The sequence below is a fragment of the Octopus bimaculoides genome, chromosome 11, assembly GCF_046866305.1.
Source record: "Octopus bimaculoides isolate indiv1 chromosome 11, ASM4686630v1, whole genome shotgun sequence".
Lineage (NCBI taxonomy): Eukaryota > Metazoa > Mollusca > Cephalopoda > Octopoda > Octopodidae > Octopus > Octopus bimaculoides.
The window spans coordinates 68141657-68155137 of NC_142938.1; the positions used below are offsets into that span (position 1 = coordinate 68141657).

Sequence of the window (13481 nt, forward strand, 5' to 3'; positions counted from 1 at the left end):
TTATGGACTCATAAGAGGTACAACAGTATAATAGGAAGGTTAACAGAGAGTAGCTTTTGTGTGGGGCAGATGTGCAGGTACAATAAACACTAGGAATGTGCAGAAAATAGACTCCCTCAACTGTCCAGGCAAATCCTTAGAAATAGAAGATAGTTTCTGTTACCTAGGTGACCAAGTTCTGAGAGCATAGTTGCTGGAATAAGAATAGGTTGGGCAGGCAAAGCTCAGAGAGCTGCTACCTTTGTTGGTAACAAAGGACCTCTCCCTCAGAGTGAAAGGTAGATTGTATGATGCCAGTGTATGTACAGCTATACTACATGGCAGTGAAACAAGGGCTGACTATAGACGACATGTGAACATGAAAGAAAAGAAACCAGCATGCTTTGCTGGATGGGCAGTATCAGTGAACATGTACAACAGAGTGTAAATGATTTAAGAGAAAAATTGGGCATAAGAGCATAATTTGGGCATATGCAAGAGAGAAAACTGTGCTGGCATGGTCATGTGATACATATGGATGAGGACAGCTGCATAAAGAAGTGCCAATCTCTGATTGTGGAGGGAGCCTGTAGAAAGGGTAAACCCAGGAAGATGTAGGATGAAGTGGTGAGAAAGGATCTTCAGATGTTAGGCTTCACTAAGGAGATGGCAAGAGACTGAGACTTCTGGCAATCTGCTGTACTTGAGAAGACATCAAGCTAAGTAAGATCATGGCCAAGACAGCTATGTTCCCCACTCTCCTTTTCAGCCAAGAGGTCCTTATCTTACAAGTTTGCAGGTGCTGGAGCCATGCAGAAAGCACCCATGCTGGTGCCACATATAAAGCACCCGTGCCGGTACCATATAATAGGCACCCATACCAAGGCCACATAAAAAGCACCCAGTACACACTGTAAAGTGATTGGTGTTAGAGACCATAACAAAACAGAAAATTGGAGCCTGGAACAGTTCTCTTGTCAGCCAACTCCTGTCAAACCATCTAACCCATGCCAGCATGTAAAACAGATGAATGATGATGATTATATATATATATATAATCTACTGGGTTATTGTAGTATTATCTAAAAACAAACTCAAGCCCTAGGAGAATTTAAGGGCCACTGTTTACCTCTGGTTTTATGAGATTAAAGTAAGATATAAAACTGCCTGGCAAGGATGTCAGTCTACCATAGGTAACATCTCTAACAATGTTTTACCCATAATGAAAATACCTGCAGTGGACTTGAACTCATAACCTATGATAAGGTAGTTTAATAACAACCATATAAATTTCATACTTCTATATTTATAATGACTATGTATAAACACTTCATTGGAAAATCATGTACATTTGTTAAAGGCTGTAGCAAAATGAATATTTAGAGGAATGTAATTCAGACGAGTAATTAAAGATCTGGTGTCAACATAGTCATAAATAGGAAACATTGAAAATAAAAATCAAAAGTACAGAATACTGGCAACTTAGCTGTTGCAGATGTGACTAAGCCAGGCCAGTATATATGGTGAAATGTTAAATTGGTTATTTATTAGCCACAAGGTCCATAAAATGGTAATAAAGCAATGCAATTAATAGGATGGTTAGATACCCTAACAAATTTGCAATAATAATAGTGATAAATTAGCAAAGATCCAATCACAACGCCAACACCAATGACAACAGCAGCTAGTGATGACAACAACAATGACAACACCAATGATAACAGCAACAACAATAGCAATGACAGCAACAACAACAACAGTGATTGGGCAGAACAATAAGAGCCTTGACATGGTCCCTCAAACTCCAAGAAATATCAACCAAATCTCTCATATCACACTGTTACAAAAGAGCAAGATCACATTGGATAATGTCATCCTAGATACACTGTCTGAATAGGAAGTATGATGTGTCAAAGAGAGACAATACCTTTGATAAGGGTCCGATCATGTCCTCTTCAGGTCAGTTAATCTCATCTGCCACTGGCTTAGTCACGATACCCATCTCTCTCCTGTGCCTCCACAAACTACAACAGTGTACTACCTTTTAGGCAACAGTATTGGCAAGCTGGCTAAATCAGCTTGAAAGTAGCCAAACAAGTCAAACTTAGTGACGTTCGTTAATAGCTTGTCAATCTATGCTGATGAAGACTGTATTACCAGCAGACTGTGCAGAGGAAATCTAACTATCAGTGATCAGGTTTCAATGAACAGAAATGCAATATTCTGAGACATTGCTGTGAGATACATACATTATCCTGGTCATCCCATTGCATCCCTGGTGTACTTTCAGTCATCAAAATCTGCTTTGCCACTCATTCAGGAAGTGAGAAACAAGAGAATGAGGCTGATCATTCAATATAGCTCTCCCTCACTATAATCCAACTCCAGCATAAACTCAAATTTCTTAGAACAAACAGATGGCAAACCTATCATTGCAGTGGTCAAAATATCACATATATTTGTGATAATGAAATCCTGCAATTTCCAGAGTTTCCTCATTTGTGAGAACACACAAGAGATATGGTGTAGGTAGGAACAGTCTGGATTCTCCAGTTACCCACATTGGCTATGTGCTCTGATGCTGATGGTCACTTCTAAGAAGTGCCATCAGTGTCTAGGAGATGGAATCTTGATCATCTATGAAAATATGAAAATGCAGGATGAATAGTTGGCATTAGGAAGGGCATCCAGCTGTAGAAACTCTGCCAAATCAGATTGGAGCCTGGTGTAGCCATCTGGTTCACCAGTCCTCAGTCAAATCGTCCAACCCATGCTAGCATGGAAAGCAAATGTTAAACGATGATGATGATGATGAATAAAGAAGGCAGGAAGAGAGATGTATGGATAAAAAATTGGTCAGGTCACAGATGTAATGACATTGATCAGAGGTCTACTTAATCAGGGATGACCTGGGGCCAAGAAATAACAAACTAAATTTTATAACCACAATTAGTCAATATAAAATAGCCGAGCAGACACTCTAACAATGAACCTACTGTCAGGATACATTAGGAAATTGTCTATTAGTGTAGTATATCATATACCATTATACTTTCTGTAGGCTGTCATCAACTCTTACAGTTTAGTTCTGATAGTCTTTATCAATAACTAGCTTCTTTTGGGGTTTTATTTTTATTTTTTTGTTAGAAATGACTGCTAGTGTAGTAAAATAGATAATGAATGAGTTATGTGAAAGAAATTGAATAGATTTATAGAAAGAAAAGTTTGGACAGTGATTAGTGAAGACGAGCAATGCTTTGTTACCCAATATGTAAAGCAGTGAGACTATATACCGCAGCAGTGAGAATGAGATTGCAATCAATAGTGCTGTAGAAGGTATTACAATTAAATGTATAATAGCAATGATATCAAAAATGTATACATCAGTAATATTACAATCAAGCAGAGGTAAAGTCAGTCACTGCTAGAACAAGGGCAATATCTATCTGTGGTAAAGGTGGTGGATCAGCAGAATCATTAGGGTGGCAGAAAAAATATATCTTGCAGCAGAGTAGGAGATGTTTTGGCACAGCCATTTTAGTGGCACCAATCTGATGTTGATTGATTTCATTCTCTCCCCCTCTCTTTATGTATGTAAGCATATTGCTCTTTATGTGTAGGAGGAGAAAGGAAAGTGTTTATGTCTATCATCATCATCATCATCATTGTCGTTTAACGTCTGCTTTCCATGCTGGCATGGGTTGGATGGTTTGACTGAGGACTGGTTAGCCAGAAGGCTGCACCAGGCTTAATCTGATCTGGCAAAGTTTCTACAGCTGGAAGCCCTTCCTAATGCCAACCACTCCAAGAGTGTAGTGGGTGCTTTTAAATTCCACTGGCATGAGGGTAAGTCAGGCGGTTCAGGCAACGACCATGCTCGAAAGGTGTTTTTTCTATGCTACCTGCATGGGATCCAGTCCAGCAGCACTGGCAACAATCACACTCGGATGTGCTTTTAACGTTCCACTGGCACGAGTGCCAATCAGGCGATACTGTCATTGGCCACGTCAGTGATTTTGATTTGATGTCACTTGTCTCAATAAGTCTTCGCAAGCAAAGTTTATTGTCCAATGAATGAGGGGTACTCATAAGTCTGCTGGTTATACCCACTGGCATATGCCACAGGCTATGGTCATGTTTAATCAATAAATTGTAAGGTCTCTCCCGCTCTTACTATCAGTATGTGTATATTTCTGCATGCATTCATTTGTGTTTGTGTGTCTCCAGCATCAAAAAGTACTGACATCAAAAAAGCTGAATGCTCAGTAAGCCATGCTAAACTGTCAGTGTCCAGACAGATTTACCCAACTATCTGCTTGCAGTATATGTTTTGGCTCAGAGTTCAAATCCTGTCAAAGTCAAATTTGCCATCTATCTCTCTGAGATCAATGAAATAAAGTGTCAGTCAAATACAGGGTCAGTGTAATCAATTAACTTCTACCCGTCATGATTGCTACCTTGATGCTTAAAATCAGGAACCGATCCCCTGAAAAAATAAAAATTTGAACAAGCAGTTGAATGAAGAAATGATGGAAGCTTTATTTCTCTGTTCTGGAATACACTGACAAATCACAACCTACAACCAGTATTAAAGAAGTACACATTGTTTAATGTACCCCTCGATATTTTATGTCTGATTATAAAAAAAGGGGAGGGATGACCACAATTGAAACAACTTTGATGATAACAGTAAAGCATAGAATCTGAGGAAACAAGTAATGTTTTGAGTCAGCAAAAATACAAATCATGGAAAAAGTGAAATATATAACAAGTCATTCCATTGTTTGAATTATTTGATTACAATAGGTTTGCAAGATCAGGAAATGACCCAGGGTTAACCAGCAACAACAACAAATGAAAAATTTCAGCTCGCAATTGTGGTAATAAGCTAATTCTTCTTGCCATTCTCATTTATTGCCAAATCTCATAAATAATGTGGAACAGAACAACTCTGCAGAGATAAAATGGTCTTTTACTATTTTTTCTTCTTCCTGTCTCTTAAATTTTCTACTCAGGATTAAGTTGTCATTGGAATTCTACTTTATTCTGGGTTTTCTCTCAGATAAATTTACAACTGTGATAGTCAACAATGTAATTAATTATGGAGCCTAGGATTGAAACATGAGCTATCATTTCAACAAGATCGCTTTAAATGTTATTTCAGATACCACACACATACAAAAACAAATGAGAGTATCTGTTTTGTATTCCTATTTTTCAGGAATAATGGCTATGAGGGTAAGATACTGAATTACCAGGGTTCAATTCTTATTAATGCTGTTGCGCTTCACTTTGAGAGAAGCACCTAATTCCATCCCAGTTTGAGTGTAAAAAAAAATTTTTTTAATCTTGACAAGTTGAGTTGCTGCCAGTGGGGAAAGAAAATTAGGCTCAAACCATTTGCCCATGTTACTTTGGAAAAAATGGACCTGATACACAGGGGGCTATTTTAATTTAATACTGTCTCAATTGCATATACTGGATTTTTATTCAGCTGGGCAGCTATTCACAACATCAGTGAATGTTTTATTCACTGTTACCTACATTGGAGGCATGAATTCTCATCCAAACACATGGCTGGCTATGAGCATGCAGCATGAAAAGGCCTAAAAAGGCCAAAATGCACCTGGCACTCTCATTGGTCAAGGTTGGGACAAATTTTCATCTCCAACATCCTGTTTTTAACACAGCACATCTCTAAGAAAGGTTATCTCAGGACAAGTATCACAGTAATTGGCCTAATCAACAGTGTACATACATTAAGTATGACACTAAGATAGCTATTTCAAAGCCCTGTCATCATTGAAGACTATCTTTCGTGTCACTCTTCGAAACTATGCTTGTTAGTGCTTTCTGCTAGTTATATTCTTGAATTTCACCAGTAATTTAAACTAACTTGAGAGGAGTGAGATCTTTATGTACAGTCACTAAAAGAAATATATGCCAGCCATAGAAATATTCAGATTCTACTACCTTGAAATGTTTTGTAGCACTAGGTTGGCTCTCACAGAGCAGACCTATGACATATAGGTAATCTAGTAAACAATTGTGTGATACATATATACACACACACATCTGTAGCACTGGATATCTCATAGCTCCTAAATGAAGTGTTGCTTTGAAATAAATTTGCCACGGTAGTTTCAGTTACATTAATTAATTTAAATTTTTGCACTTGGGCAGTTAAAAAACAAACAGCTCAGAAAAGAAATCAGTTAATCACCAGTACATGTATGTGTGCGTATCTATCTATCTATCTATCTTATATATATATATATATATATATATATATATATATATATATATATATATATATATATATATATATATATATATCCACACACTATCAAAGATCTTATAATTAACAGTGAAGCCCTTTAATAATACAAAATACTAGCTTGTATCTTTTTCTTTTATTTACTTATTATTTGTTTCTTGAAATCATGATATATCTTTTTTCTTTTGCTCTTTTTTTTTATTTTTTTTTTTTTAATTACTTGAAAAGTTTCCTCAAACACTAGCTCTAGCTGCAGTTAGGCTTCATTCGTTCGTAATTTGATAAGAATAATTTTCTTTTCGTTTTCTTTTCTGTCTACGAAGAAGGCAGTGTCAGTAAGAAGTGTCAAATTGTAGGAGAATATTGCAACATCAATGTTCTCTACTGCCACAGCCCCTGTATTGAATATACCAATATTACTATGATTAGTAATACAGTTACAGATTACTAGAAATAAAGCTACTTGGGATGGGCTGAATTCTTCACACCAAGGAGGTGCAATAGTAAGCAGATGAATAGTTACTGATCTAAAATTCTTCAATTCAGAAAAAAAAACAAAAAAAAAAACAGAAATTTCTTGTCTCTTTCAACCTCATAAGAAATCAGATGAAATTATACATTCATGTTTGAATGAGTAACAGTAGAAAATATATCAAGCCATGTTCTTGCAAACATTAACATTTTCAGAACTATCTAACCGCAAAAAAATGTAAAAAAAATAAATAAATAAAAATAAAATTAAAAAAAGCACGTGTGTATTGACAGTAAGATTTATAACTATAGATATGTATTCATATACATATTCAGTGCTTTTTTAGTAGAAGACACTTGTCAGTGGGACTGAACCTGGAACCACGTGGTTGGTAAGCAAATTTCTTGCCACATAGCGACACCTGCACCTATACTTTGTGTATTTTACATTTATATCTTTGCATGCTTATTAGATTGCATCACTGTAGTTCTATGATACTGAGCACTCTACATATTACATAAAGATATCCTGGAAACATTGTATTGGGAAATGTGTTGCGTTTGAGTGATGTGGGCTTTTTACACACACACACACACTTACATACAGGAATGGCTGTGTGGTTAAGGAGTACATTTCCCAACCATCTGATTTCAGTTTCAGTCTTACTGCATGATACTTTGGGCAAGTGTCTTTCATTATAGCCTCAGGCCAAACAAAGCCTTGTGAGTGGATTTGGTAGGCATAATCTGAAAGAAGCCTGTTGCATGTCACATCATCACAAAATAGTTGTATATGTGCATCATCATCTTGCAATCCTCTTTGAAAACATACCTGGCGATGGGAAAACCTTGCTTGGAAACAAGTAAGGGTTGATGATAGGAAGGGCACCTGGCTACAGAAAATCTGCCTCAACAAATTTCAACTGACCAAAACAAGCACGGAAGAAAATTCGACATTTCAGTGATGACTATGAAATTTTATATAACACACATATTTATATAAAAAAAAAAACACATACAATGATATAACAGTCTGGTAGTCACTAAAAAAACTGGATGTGGACGAATGACTAAGACCAATGAACTCATGCACAGGAACATGAAAGTTAATGTTGAGTTCAGACATTGTTACATATACATGATGCACATGAAGGAGAAGATTAAGACATAGGGAAAGCTAATCTCAGAATGTCGTACCTTATGAAGATGACAAGAGACAAGAAGCTGCATGAGAGAAGATCCATGAACCAAAGCATGGAGAAACTGACATATGAAGATGAGGATACACAGTCTCCTAACAAATTTCAATCACAAAACAGCTTCTATCAACTTGAGGCTATGGTAAAAGATATTTTCCCCAGGTAGCAACCTCACAGACATGGTGCTGATGAAGGAGCATAACTCTCAAAATATGGCATATATGCCCTTTTATTCTTTTTAGCAATGGTGGTACCCCAGCATGACCACAGCTTTGAAGCTCAAACAATTTAAAGATTAAAGATTTATATATGTATCGCCTGTCTGGATGTTTTGTTGTCCCTTTTTGTATCACCCAACTGTCTGGATGTTTTGCGTTCATGTCCCATTTTTGTATTTTATTGAGATATATATATATATATATATATATATATATATATAGATCAAAACAGTTTGATTCAGATTCATTGGTACTCTTGAGTTTCAAGCATGATGCTACTCGTCAGCCATTTTGAATTCCAAATTCAAAATGGATGACGACTAGCATCACGCTTGCAACTGAAGAGTACCAATGAATTTGAATCAAACTGTTTTGATCCATACATATAACTCCTAATAAATTTGTTGAGTGCCCTTCTTCTGTTTGTCCACTCAGACAGACAGGTAGGGAGAGGGAGATAGACAAATAGATAGACAGATAGATAGGTCATCATTATTTAATATCCATTTTCCAGGTTGGCATGGGTTGGATGGTTTGACTGAGAACTAGTAAGCCAGGGAACTGCACTGGGTCTTAATTTGATTTGGCATGGTTTCTACAGCTGGATGCCCTCCCTAACACCAACCACTTCAAGAGTGGCAGGTGCATATAAAACAGAAAACTGGTATGGTAGTCAATGCTTTATAAGACATACACATATTTCGCCAAAATGCCATAATAATTGCATAACATTTGTAGAAACATTATATAATCTTGCACTGCACCTCATCAGTGTTTTGCAATGAATGCAATAACAGATATTGAAAGCCACACACACACACATACACACACACACACATCAGAGACAAACAGACAGATGGACAAAATGACAGGCAGGAAATTGACATAGACACAAAAATAGAGGAGAAAGAGATATATTCTGTTTTATTGCTATGATGTGACATGATGGCTCACTTCACAGTTTACGTTGTGAAAATATAGATATAAAATAGTATAAATCAGTTGATATAGTGATTAAGTTAGTTCCAACAAGGAAGGAACAAGACTAGATTTTGCTTTTGATCTTTGGTTAGAATAAAACCAAATTTCAGCAGTAAGTTTAATATCAAAGGAAAGGAGAAGAAATGGGATAACATTTTATATAAGTTATATGTGTAAAACGATAAAAACATAGACGCATTGGTCTTTGGGAGATGACTTCAAAGACAATGATTTAATGACATTTTGTGGATATAGATGAAAGAAAAATATTATCACTTCTATTTTACAAATATTAACACTGTTTTAGCAAACAGGGTGGAACAATTTATGGAGAATATGACAGAAAATATTTAGGACAACATTTATCTATTTTTCAGAATGGTAGATATAGCTACGTAGTTAAAAAGTCTACTTCTCAGTTATATGGCACTAGTTTTGATCTCATTGTGCAACACCTTGGGCGTCTCCTAAGTAAGTTGACCAATTCCTTGTGAGTGAAATTCAGCAGACAAACTGTGCAAAAGCTCACTGTGTAATAAATATATATATATACACACACACACAATATATATATATATATATATATATATATATATATATATATATATATATATATCATCATCATCATCATCATCGTTTAACGTCCGCTTTCCATGCTAGCATGGGTTGGACGATTTGACTGAGGACTGGTGAAACCGGATGGCAACACCAGGCTCCAGTCTAATTTGGCAGAGTTTCTACAGCTGGATGCCCTTCCTAACGCCATATATATATATATATAGTTCAAACTGTATATATATATATATATATATATATATATATATATATATATAGTTCAAACTGTATAAAAGACAAAATACAGAAACAAGTGAGGGAACAACAAAGTGTATTAGTCATTCAAGGAAAATGGAAGAGTCTTTAAAGTTTTGAGCCCACACTCTTCTGCTCTTCTACAGAAAGGAATGAGGAAAGAAAACAGATGGAGAAAGGAAGACAAAAGGAGAAAAGAAAATGTGCCCACATGTGTGTGTGTGATAGAGAGAGGGGAGAACTGATAAACCAGTGTATTATAACAAAAATACCTTGTATTCATTCTCCAGATATTTTTGTCACTCTCACCATTGAAAATACAATGACTCAGTGATTAGCTTACAATGATGATACTATTGACCACAAATTCAATGACAAAAAATAAAATTAAAACATTTTTTTTTCAAAACCAGAACAGAAGTAATGAAGGAATTAACATATTGTCTAAAGGTAAAGCACCGATATATTTCGAAAATATTAAAAGATGGTAATCTGAACAGAAAGTCACATGAAAACAGATTAAGACCCTGCTCACCAACACAGTCTAGCCAACCAACCAACAGTTACATCATTCCGATCTTTAATATTATTTCTCTGAAGGCATTCACTCCAAGCCCATAAAAGTTGTACATCCTAACACTAGTCTATTTCGGACTGCGGACAGGCTAGTATATCATACAAGTCTTTCTTTAGTTTTTGGCAACCAGCAAGGGAACACCAGCCTGCATAATTCTGACACTTTCACAACTTCCACTGCTCTAGACATCTTCAGAAAACCATTATGTTCCTAGCTGATCTAATGCAAGAATATCAAGATACTGAACAGCAGATACTATAAACATTTCAGTTCTCTCCCCAGTGACAATATTGTCATCACACTACTATTACTACTAATAATAGTCCTTTTCCTATAGGGACAAGTGCGTAACTGGTACTTATTCCATTGATCTCAAAAGGATGAAAGACAAAGCCAGCCTCAATGGAATTTGAACTCAGAATGTAAGGACGAACAAAATGCCACTAAGCATTTTGCCGAGAGTGCTAACGATTTCGCCAGCTTGCTGCCTTATTACTACTACTAATAATAATAATGGTTTCAAAATTTGCAACAAGGGCAGCCATTTTGGATGATGAGATGTGCCAATTACATTGACCCCAGTGTTTCACTGGTACTTAATTTATCAATCCTGAAAGGATGATAGGCAAAGTCAACCTCAGCGGAATTTGAACTCAGAACATAGCAGCAGACAAAATACTATTAAGCATTTCGCCCAGTGTGCTAACAATTTTGCCAGCTCACCGCCTTACTACAACTACCACTAATAACAATTTCTAACTATAGACACAAAGCCTGAAATATGGCAGGGGGGGGGGGGTAGCCAATTACACCAAACCCAGTGCTCCGCTGGTGATTATTTCAAAGGATGAAAAGCATAGTCAACCTGAACTCAGAATGGAAAGCCAGAAGAAATGCTGCTAAGCATTCCTTTCAGCTTTACAATTCTGCCCACTCACCTCTTTGATAATAATAATAATAATAATCCTTTCTTGTATAGCTACAGAGCCAGAAATTTGGGGGCAGGGGTCTAGTCAATTACATTGCCCCTCAGTGCTCAACTGGTACTTATTTTATCGACCCCGAAAGGATGACAGGCAAAGCTGACCTTGGCTGCTAAGCATTTTGTCTATTGTTCTAATGATTCTACTAGCTCACCTGCTCAAAAGCAACAATTTTAAACAATGGTACTCAGATTTAGTGGGGAGGTGTGATCGATTAAAATGACACCACTACCAGACCTGTGTTCCATTTTATTGAAGCCAGAAGAATGAAAAGTGAAGTTAGTCTTGATAGTATTTGAACTCATAAAAAGCCATAACTAAATATCACAAGGTATTTTGTCTGATGTTCTATTGATTGTGCAAATCCACTTGAAGTAGGAAAATCTAACCTTTGAAATATGTTAAAGAAGGACAGTGTCCAACATGAAGATTGCATTAACTGAGGTTGTCTAGCCCCAAATCTACCTATGATTAAAAAGTATAAAAGTAATGTCCATCTTGGCTTACAGCTGTTTCTGCTATAGGATGCAGTGTGGTCAGGAAGCATTTACATATATGTATATACCATCCCAAATAAACTTGTACTTCATTTTAGAAGCTCTGAAGAAGCAATAAGGTGATGCACAACCACTCAGCTCTAAGTGCACTGCATCATATAGCAGAAACAACTGTAAGCTAATGAAGTTCATTGCTTAATTTCCTGTTCCTTTGCCATTCATTTAATTTCATATTATGTTCTATCTATACATACACACACACGTGAGTGCATTATGTATGTGTTCATGACTACATATATTTATGTGCCTATATATATATATATATATATATATATATATATATATATATACATACACACACATATTCACATGTGAATATATGTATATATTTACGTAAGTGAATACGTGTGTGTGTGCATGTATGTATTTATGCTGAAGACAATGTGAAAGTGAAACAATGTTGATAAAAGATATTGTCTAGAGTCTAGACTAAACCTCCCAGTCCTGAAGGACCAATAAACTCTAGACAGCATGGGATCTTCTGACTCACCGTTGTAAAATAGTTCTTTTCATAATAATGATAATGATGATAATAATAATGATAATAGTAACAATAATCTCTTACTGAGCACAAGGTCAATTCTTCATAAAGGGGAGGAGATATAATTGATTGAATCAATCCTAATATCATGTTAATGCTTAATTTATCGATGGAAAAACATTTTATAGCTTCAGTGGTGGGGGTGGGGTGCAGGGAGAGAGAGAAAGAAAGAGAGAAGACAGAAAAAGAGAAGATTCACCACAATCTCAGTGTATTTCCACAACTTCTACATGTATTATACATATGCTTTATATAACAAAAGAGTTTATGTTGGAGATAGAAGAAATACTTTACCAAAAGCAACAATAACCAGTGTTTTCTACCTCATCTCATAGAACACAAACATATTCATCTTTTATTTGTATTTCTAATCTCTCATTTGGTCTGATGCGAATCACCAGCGAATCACCATTATTTGTCACTATTTTTATTATGGACCAACTAGGGAGCCTACATGCAATCACTTGTCTTGCAAGAACATCCAAATCAACCTTAAAACACACTACTACTTGAAAAAAAAAATGAATACTTTGGTTAATATAGTTATAAATGTGCAATATGTGAATAAAAGATGAGACGGTCAACAAAGAACTTTGAATAAAGGTTTGCAGATTCAAGGATGATCTGGAACTAAATAACTATTAAATCAACAAAGGAACCTCTATGTACTAACTCAATATGCTATAAACAGCAGCCAAATAGGTATCAAATCACCCTATTATTTAAATAGAGAAAGGACACATTAAATATGTGGTTCTGGATAGACAGCCTAAAAAGATATGATGATTATGATCATAGCCTAAACAGCTTTGACCAAGATTTGCTCAATCTGGACTATTCAGAGGCCAAACAACAATTGTATTGCATACATGTGCTTAGGTGAGGACC

At 36.0% G+C, this 13481-nt stretch overlaps 1 protein-coding gene across 5 annotated transcripts in view; it reads right to left on the reverse strand.

The window, feature by feature from the left end:
- The window catches only part of LOC106870962 (ras-related protein Rab-4B), a 142692-nt gene that overhangs the window by 103025 nt on the left and 26186 nt on the right, over window positions 1-13481 (reverse strand). The window lies entirely within an intron of this gene.